This window comes from Carlito syrichta, unplaced genomic scaffold (genome assembly GCF_000164805.1).
Source record: "Carlito syrichta isolate Samal-C Ts95f unplaced genomic scaffold, Tarsius_syrichta-2.0.1 Scaffold309294, whole genome shotgun sequence".
Classification (NCBI taxonomy): Eukaryota; Metazoa; Chordata; class Mammalia; order Primates; family Tarsiidae; genus Carlito; species Carlito syrichta.
In genome coordinates, this window is record NW_007253390.1 from 143,588 (window position 1) to 152,795 (window position 9,208).

The 9,208-nt window shown below is 39.9% G+C and overlaps 1 pseudogene; it reads right to left on the reverse strand.

The window, feature by feature from the left end:
* Window positions 1–7,949: 7,949 nt before the first annotated feature.
* On the reverse strand, window positions 7,950–8,257 carry LOC103269537 (annotated as a pseudogene).
* Window positions 8,258–9,208: the final 951 nt, after the last annotated feature.

The window sequence follows — 9,208 nt, forward strand, 5'->3', positions numbered from 1 at the left end:
CAGTGGCCACTCCAGGCCACCACAGCCTCGACCTGCCGGGCTCCGGCGATCCTTCCGCCTCTGCCTTCTGAGTAGCCGGAATTACAGGCATGCGCTACCACGCCCGGCTGATTTTTTGATTTATTATAGAGATGAGGTCTCGCTGCCCAGGCGGGTCTCAAACCCGCGGGCTCAGGCCATCCACTCACCTCAGCCTCCCAAAGGCGCGGGATTGCAGGCTGAGCCACCGAGCCCGGCTGTTGTTTTGTTTTTTAAGTAACTCTAGTAGCAATGAAGGAGGCCGATTGAAATGGCACAGATGAGAAGCAGGGCAGGCAGGTAGCAAGCTATAGACACAGGAAGAGAAACAACTGAGGAGATGGTTGTGAGAATGCAGAGGTGTTTGGGAGGCACAAGGTGTTTGTTTAAGTTGGACATGGATGCTGATGAGGCATGAAGAGAAAAGGAAAGCTGAGTTGCAGGTATTTGCAGGTTCTGGTTACTGTTTCCTTATGTAGAGAATTAAACGGAATAAATGCATGTTTCTTGAGGGAAAGGAGATATTTATTTTACTTATGTGGAGTGTGAGTGTGGTCCAGTGAACAATCAGGCACAGAATTTTGAACCTTGCAAAGCATATCTGGCATAGAGGTATGGATTTGGAACTCACAGAGAGTACAGGTGGAAATGAAGTCACAACTAGCAGGTGTCTGAAGTACATAAAGGCAATGGCTTTAAACAGAGTGCTCATTTCAGAGATGAGCAGAAAGAAAGGAACTAGTAGAGTCAGAGAAATAAAGAGAGAGTGTTTTCATGGCAACCAATAGAAGAGAGTTTGGAGGAGAGAAATTATTAACAACAAACACAGGTAAAAGGCAAAGAACCTGCAACCAGACTGTGCAGGAGCTAACTTTAGGTCTGCCATTTACTAGCTGTGTAAGCTTGGGAAAATTACTAAATTTCTCTGTTCTTCAGTTCTATCATTTATAAAATATACAATAATTGTATCTCCCTTGTAAGATTATTAGGGGAACTAAATGAATTAATATGACATGAGGTAATTGCTGAATGAGAGCTGATCAGTTGTTACAGTAAAGTCAAGTAAGAAAGGACATGAATATGTCATTGGATTAGGGAGTTAATCATTCAAATTACATTTGAATACCAGCTATATGTCAGGCATTGAGGATACAGTTGTGAACAAAACATTGACCTTGACTTTCATGGAGCTTATATTTTGGTGAATAGCATTCATTGAATATGTACTATATGTACTGCTTTAATCACCTGACAAGCATTACGTCACTCATACCTCACAGTTATCCTAGGATATAGGTACTATCATTTTATAGATAAGAACAACAGGTAGTACAAAGGGATTAAGCAAAGTTGTCAAACAAGGAGGTGGCAGAAATGGGATTTTTTTTTTTTTGAGTTGGAGTCTCACTCTGTCGCCCCGACTGGAGTGCAGTGGCCGCTCCCGGCCACTGCAGCCTCGATCTGCTGGGCTCCGGCGATCCTTCCGCCTCAGCCTTCCGAGTAAGTGGAACCACAGGCGTGCACCACCCTGCCCAGCTAAATTTTTTATTTATTATAGAGACAAGGTCTCACCAAGTTGCCCAGGCTGGCCTCAAACCTGTGGGCTCAGGCAATCATCTTGCCTCAGTCTCCCGAAGTGCTGGGATTACAGGCATGAGCCACTGCACCCGGTGACAGAAGACCTTCTTAATATGGTTTAGAAACCATATTGTCTCTAAGTGACTGCTGGTGACCTTAATAACAGCAGTTTTAGAGGCATAGTGGGGCAATAGCCAGGCTGTAGTAAGCTGAGCATTCAGTGGAGCTAGTTAGTCAAGACAGAAATTGAAAGCACTTCCTCAGAGAACCGAAGAAACAAAGCCCAAGCATGTGGATTTGTGATGATCTCAGTTTGTTTGAGGGATAGAGTAAGAAACATTAAAAGATTCAATGCAGAGCATGTTCTTTGGCCAAGTCTTTCTCAAACGTCTGTTTCCACAATTCTTTTGCAAGAGCTGGATGGCAGTCATTCAAGATTAAGATCACTAGTAAATGCCTGAAGGATATATATGTGGTATTATTTACTGAAGAACGGTAAGTTTAATTAATTAATTATTATTTATTATTATTTTTTTAGTTGGAGTCTTACTCTGTTGCCCAGGCTGGAGTGCAGTGGCACACTCATGGCCACTGCAGCCTCAACCTGCTGGACTCAGGCCATCCTTCTACTTCAGCCTTCTAAGTGGAACTACAGGCACATGCCCCACCACACCCTGCTAATTTTTTGATTTATTGTTGAGACGAGGTTTTGCTAAGTTGCCCAGGCAGGTCGTGAACCTGTGGGCTCAGGCAGTCGTCTCACCTCAGCCTCCCAAAGTGCTGGGATTATAGGTGTGAACCACCACGAATGGCCTAGATTATAGTTTAAATATTATATGAATCAAGACTCTCCTGTTTGCAAATGACAGAAACCCAACTCAAAGCAGTTGAAACAAAAGGAGAGGAGACTTAGTGAAAGGATATGAGGTAGCTATCAGAATTGAGTCAATAATTGAACAATTCAGTTTTGGAATGGCAAGAAGAGGACTGAACAAAGGATTGTGTGTGTGCTTTTCTGCCATTCTTTCAGGTCAGTTTTCTCTGGTGGGAGATGTAGTGCCCAGAATGTTCAGGCTGTCCATTTTTTGGTTTCCATACAAGAGAAGAAATGTTTTTTCCTTCTCAACTTGGTTTATTTAGGTCATAAGTCCATCAGTGGACCAATCACCTGTGATCTAGGGAATGGGCTTTTGTGATTGACTCAGACTGGTTTACAAGCCTACCCCTTAACCAATCACATTAGAAAAGCAAGGTCATTAAGAAGTTGGTCACTTCCATTTGGATTGCTTAGCAAGAGTCAGAGGAAGGAAGAGGTAGGGCAAAAATAGTCCCAGAGGAATTATCAGCTACCTCAATTAGTGTTTATTTCAGAGACAGTTCCTAGCCTTAGGATTTACAACTTAGTGGGAGAACAAAAACAAATTTGTGTATAAGAAAGGAAGAAAGGCATTCTGGGGTGCCTTATAGTGTGCAGAAAATGCAAAGTTAAATGTTAAAGAATCCTTGGAGAACTGGCATTCTGAGTTTTAGAGGAGGAGAGACCGAGACCAATGAGAGAAGCTCTTATGCCTGAGAAATAAAGTTGTTGTAAAGAGAGACAGGGATTGTGTGAAATAAAACCTATTTGGATGAAAACCCCTGATTAGGATCTTTGTAATTTTCATTAAGACCAAATTAGTTATTTACTCTGAAAAATGACAGTTATTAAAAGAATTCTAAGGATTAAATCACCTTAGAAGCTAATAATGTAAAGAAAAATGGGAATAATTCAAAGGGAGTGTAGAAAATAAAAGCAGAGTGCCACATAAAGAAGATTTTGGAGGATCCCAAATGAGAGTTTACCAGAATGAAGGCAAGAAATCACCACTGAGAACAGAGGTTAATGAAAAGTCTGAATTTGCTCTTCAGGAAAAAAAATAAAACTTGATGAATTTGACTGGATATAACAAACCCATGAAAAATGAAAGCCAAAGAAATGCGAATATTTTAAATTCAGGGGTAAGACAGTAAAGTGAGTATTTGAAATAATAATGTGGAAGATAGGGACATTAAGGTAGAGGTTCTGGAAATAGCTGAGCTAACTGTTTTGAGGGAGAATAAAAGTGGATATGTAGGGAATAAAGCAATCAAGAGAATTGGTTTTCAACAAATTTAGTTTCAGAGAAATTAAAAACGATAGCTCTTTAATAAAACAGATCTTGCAGAATAACTCACATTTTAGACATAAATGTGAATTTGCGCAGATGAATTTAAAAGCATGGTGGCTGAGAAGCGGCTCATCCCACATGGCTGTGGGGTCCAGTACTTTCCCCTGGACAAGTGGCAGGCCTGCACTCATGAAGGCTTTCACACTGCTGGCTCTACATCCCCACGAATAAATCCTACTTCCTGTTAAAAAAAAAAAAGTGAATTTGACAGATGTTTCCATCAATGATATCCCGTTTTCTGTGTAACACGATTACCATTCCCATTGATGGTTGCTTCTCTGGTACTCTAGTTAATTCAGTCGTATTGTAATTTTAGTGTTTCTTTATTCAAGATACTGCTTTTGACAAACATAACGGAATTTTACAGAAAGTGATGTCTGGTGTCTGCATTAACCTAAAAGTCGCAGAATGTCAAATGGGACAGCCTCACATCTCTTTGTATCTCCGCAACTCTTCTGCCATGTCGTCAAACAAGCAGCCTAAGTGCTTCCTGTCTTCGCTACCAGGACCTGTTTTCTGTGAGAACAACAGCTTCTCCTTATTTGCATTTGTAATCCTAGTGCTTGGCACATAGCAGGTATTTTTAAATGACTATTGCATGACAAATAAAGGCCATATGAGTGACAAGGTGATTTACCTAGTTTGCGTTGGGTTGGTTTGTGACAAGCCTAAACTGGAATCCAGATACCCACAAGACCATGCTCTCATCCTGTACCCTTTTCTGAGGATTTCTTTTAGATCTCAGTACCAGGGAAAGCTTCCCTTCTGAGCTGACTTTAATTTTTATCATAGGGAAACTGTGAATCTTATAATTAATTTGCTTTGGTTGCTAGATGCTCAGAATCTTTTCTTTCTTGATTTTTTTTTTTTTTTTTTTTTTTTGAGTTGAGGTCTCACTCTTGCCCAGACTAAAGTGCAGTGGCACGGTCAAAGCTAACTGCAGCCTTGACCTCCTGTACTCAGATGATCCTTCCATCTCAGCCTCCTTCCATCTCAGCCTCCTGACTACAGGTGTGTGCCACCTTGCCTGGCTAATTTTTTAATTTATTGTAGAGACAGTATCTCACTCTGTTGCCCTGGCGTTGTGAACTCCTGGGTTCGAGCGATCCTGCCTTGGTCTCCCAGAGTGCTGAGATTACAGGTGTGAACCACCATGCCTGGCCAGAATCAAATGTATGGCCTGCCATTAGTACCTTTTAACTTTGTTCTGATTTCTGAGTATTTATAAACTATCTTAAATTATCTTTGGAAAATATAAGGAAAAAACATACATATGGCATATAATATTTGTAGCCTAGTACAGTACCTACAGTCATGAATGACTATATTTTCACTTCATATTTGTAATGACTCATGTTTCTGTTATAGCTTATTGATACAGATTTTTCAAGCTAATTCATTGGAAATTAATTTAGGCCAGGCACAGTGGCTCAGTCTGTAATCCCAGCACTTGGGGCAGCCGAGGCGAATGGATTGCCTGAGCCTATGGGTTCGAGACCAGCTTGGGGAACTTGGCAAGACCTGGTCTCTACAATAAATAAATAAAAATTAGCCAGGAGTGGTAGCACGTGCCTATAGTTCTGGCTACTTGGAAGGCTGAGGCAGAAGGATCACTGGAGCCCAGCAGGTCAAAGCTGCGGTGGCTGGGAGTATGCCACTGCACTTCAGTCTGGATGACGGAGTGAGACTCCCAACTCAAAAAAAAAGAAAAAGAAAATTAATTTAAAAAGTAAGACTCTTGGATCATTCAAGAAAAGAATTAAACTTAGAAAACTTAGAAAAAGCCCTGACTGAGCAGTGGAGAATAAGCAAATATGGCATATTGATATGAAATAACATTATGAAGATATTAAAAATAGTTTTCAGAAAAAGTTGTAATCACGTGGGAAACTGCTTAAGATACATGAGTGAAGAAAAACGGGATACAAAAAAAATCTCAACTATGTAAAAAAAATGATTTGAAGAGAATGGGAGAAAATAATTTCAAAGTATTGATGAAATTTTTTTTCTTAGAGTACACTTATATGGTAGCTGATGAATTATTAAATTACAGATAATTTTTATTTTACTCATACTATTATGTATTTTTCAGATTTTTTATTTTAATTATTAAAAAAATTTATAAAAATAAATCTTAAGATATTTTAAATAACATGGAGCAATAAGTATTCTAATCTGTTAAACAACAAAAAGCAGACTATAAATTTGTATCACAACTCAGTAAAAATACACATGGAAAAAGTGAATAAAAATGGTCATGTGTGATGGCTCACTCCTTTGGGAGGCCAAAGTGGGAGGATTGCTTGAGGCCAGGAGTCCCAGACCAGCCTGGGCAACAGAGCAAGACACTGGCTCTAAAAAAAAGAAAAAAGTCACTGGAAAACATGTAGAAAATATATACCAAAATGTTTAAATGTTGTTACTACAGGATAAAATGTAAGGAAATGTCTTTTTCTTATATTTTTATTCTTTCATTTCTCCAATGAGTTTGTGTTTCTTTTATAATCAGAACTGTCCTTTCAAATAATTTTAAAAGGGCTTCATAAACAAAAGCCTAATAAATGTGGAATATCCAGAGTAGCTTTTCTGCTAGTTATTTATAAACCATGCCTGTTATAAATCTAGACTTCTGCTTTCATTTTTTAAAAAAGTCACTACACATTTTTAGAAAAGAGTTTGTAAAAAGTTTCTTAACATTTTAGCAGAAACTCACAATCCATTGAGCTTCCTAGAATTTCCCAGAAGATCAGATCTAATAGCATCTTCCAGATTTCCTGTTGTATTTAGAAAATAACTATACAGAGCAGACTGTCTAAGGAAAAGACATGTGTTATACTATTTTGTTATCTGGTGACAGGACATAGAAGGGACAATTGATACAAATAAAAAAGATGCTGCAGTCTAAAACTACTGTGAAATTGGAGTAAACTGTTCTGGCAAACAAATTCACTGAATAATTGCTACAGTCTTGAAAAAGTCAAAAAACAAAGCATAAACATCTTGGCATGTTTAACTGAGTTCCCTCTTTTGTCACAGCCAACTCCAATTCTTGGGACACATACAATTCATCAGAGTATAGTTTGATAGAGTTAAAGTACTAAGTTGGGCTAACATTCCCTTCAGGTTGAACATCATCAGGACCTACATTCAGTGAACACATTGTAGCTGGGCACGGTGGCTCACACCTGTAATCCCAGCACTTTGGAAGGCAGAGACGAGAGGATTGCCTGAGCCCAGGGGTTCAAGACCGGCCTGGGCAACACAGTGAGACCTCGTCTCTACAATAAGTCAAAAAATTAGCCGGGCCTGGTGGTGCATGACTGTATATAGTTCTAGCTGCTTGGAAGGCTGAGGCAGAAAGATCACCTGAGCCCAACAGGTTGAGGATGTGGTGGCTGTGAGTGTGCTACTGCATAAAAGATAAATAAATACATATGTATGAAAATGTATTGATTTATTTGAGTTGGAATCTCACTGTGTGGATTGCCCATGCCTGACCGTACAATTTAAAAATCAACAATAAAATGGCGTAAGGCCAAAATATTTGGAAATTCCCCCTTAAGTTTAATCCTACTCATATATATATATTTTTTAAACAAGAAGTTTATTTAAACAACAAGACGCTTGACTTGAAGGGAAAACTATCTAGGATTCTTTTTTTTTTTGAGAATAATTTATTCCTACTTAAAGACAGATTGCCCTACATGTAACAGCTATGTACCAAAAAAATATAAAATCGTCACTGGTTTTACAACGATAAATGAAAAACATTAAAATTCTCCAATTGAACAAGGTATGCAAGGATTTTTTTATGTTGTCTTTTTGTTAAAACAGAGCAAAATAACTTACTGTAATATAAAGATAAGAGCTGAATGAGCATGCCACTAATGGAGAAAGGGGATATTTTCACAGAACCAGTATTTATTCCCATTCCATCTCCACTTGATGTCAATCAAAACATACCACTGACCATTTAGTTGAAAAAAATTGCAATATGCGTGTGCACATATCAGTTACTTTATGTACAATAAAGGAATGGGGAAGGGGAAAATGGAAAAATAAAACTATAGTAGTCAGGATGTGATGGAGCCAAATTGCAGTTTTCTAATTGAGAATGTAATCTTGGTCTGTAAGAACAGTGTTCTGGAGTAACGAAGCAGGTTCCCTTTTCAGTAGACACCTCCTGTCTGCTGCTGGAACACATCAATTGTATCTTCATCCTCCATTTCCAACTGTGCAGGTATCTATTTCATTGATTGGCTGCCCGTCAAATCGGAATCTGATCTCTGCCTCATTGACAAACCCTGTCATTCACAATAGGCTTTCATTAGTTTACTAAGTGGTGTATGCCTCTTAATCTTAAACTGCACCACAGAACCATCCTGCCCTGCCACCTTCAAATTAACATGATCGTTCTCAGTCTTGACTCCTTCCTTGGGCTTTTCGTCAGCCATGGCGAGCGCTGGAGTTTCCTCAGCAGCTGCTTCACAAAAGAGATACCAGGTCCGCACCCAACAAGCACACAAGCAGCACCAGGAGCAGTAGAAGAAGGAGGCGGCAGCAGTGAACGTGGGAGCCACATTATTTTTATGAGCCAGCACCTCCAAAGGCTAGCTTTGTTCAAATTCCTTTTTCCACATTCTGTTCATGTGTAGGAATTTACATTATGCCAGGCATGGTGGCTCTCATCTGCAATCCTGGCACTTTGGGAGGCCGAGGTGAGGATTGCTCGAGCCAGGAGTTCAAGACCAGCCTAAGCAACATATGGAGACCCTCGCTACAAAAAATGATATATACATAAATTAGCTGATAGTGCTGGTGTGCATCTGTAGTCCCAGCTACTAGGGAGGCTGAGATGGAAGGATCACTTTAGCCCAGGAGGTTGAGGTTGCAGTGAGCTGTGATCCTACCACTACACTCTAGCCTGGGCAACAGAGCAAGGCACCGTCTCAAAACAAAACAAAAAACCATTGCATGGTACTTTATACTCCATAAGTTACTTTTATGGAATATGATCTAATTTTAGCCTCACTACATTCCATTTTATTTATTTATTTATTTATTTGTTGCCAGCCTGGGCAACAGAGTGAGACTCCAACTAAAAAAAAATTGGGTTCATCTCTTTTTTTTTTTTTTAGAAAGGTGGGGACGTCGGGGCTCAGTGACTCAATCTGTAATCCCAGCACTTTGGGAGGCTGAGGCGATTAGATTGCCTGAGTCCGCGGGTTCGAGACCCACCCAGGCAACTTTGTGAGACCGAGTCTCTACAATAAATCAAAAAATTAGCCGGGCGTAGTAGCGTGTCTGTGGTTCCAGCTACTTGGAAGGCTGAGGTGGAAGGATTACCAGAGCCCAGCAGGTCAAGGCTGCGGTGGCCAGGAGCGTGCCACTGCACTCCAGCCTGG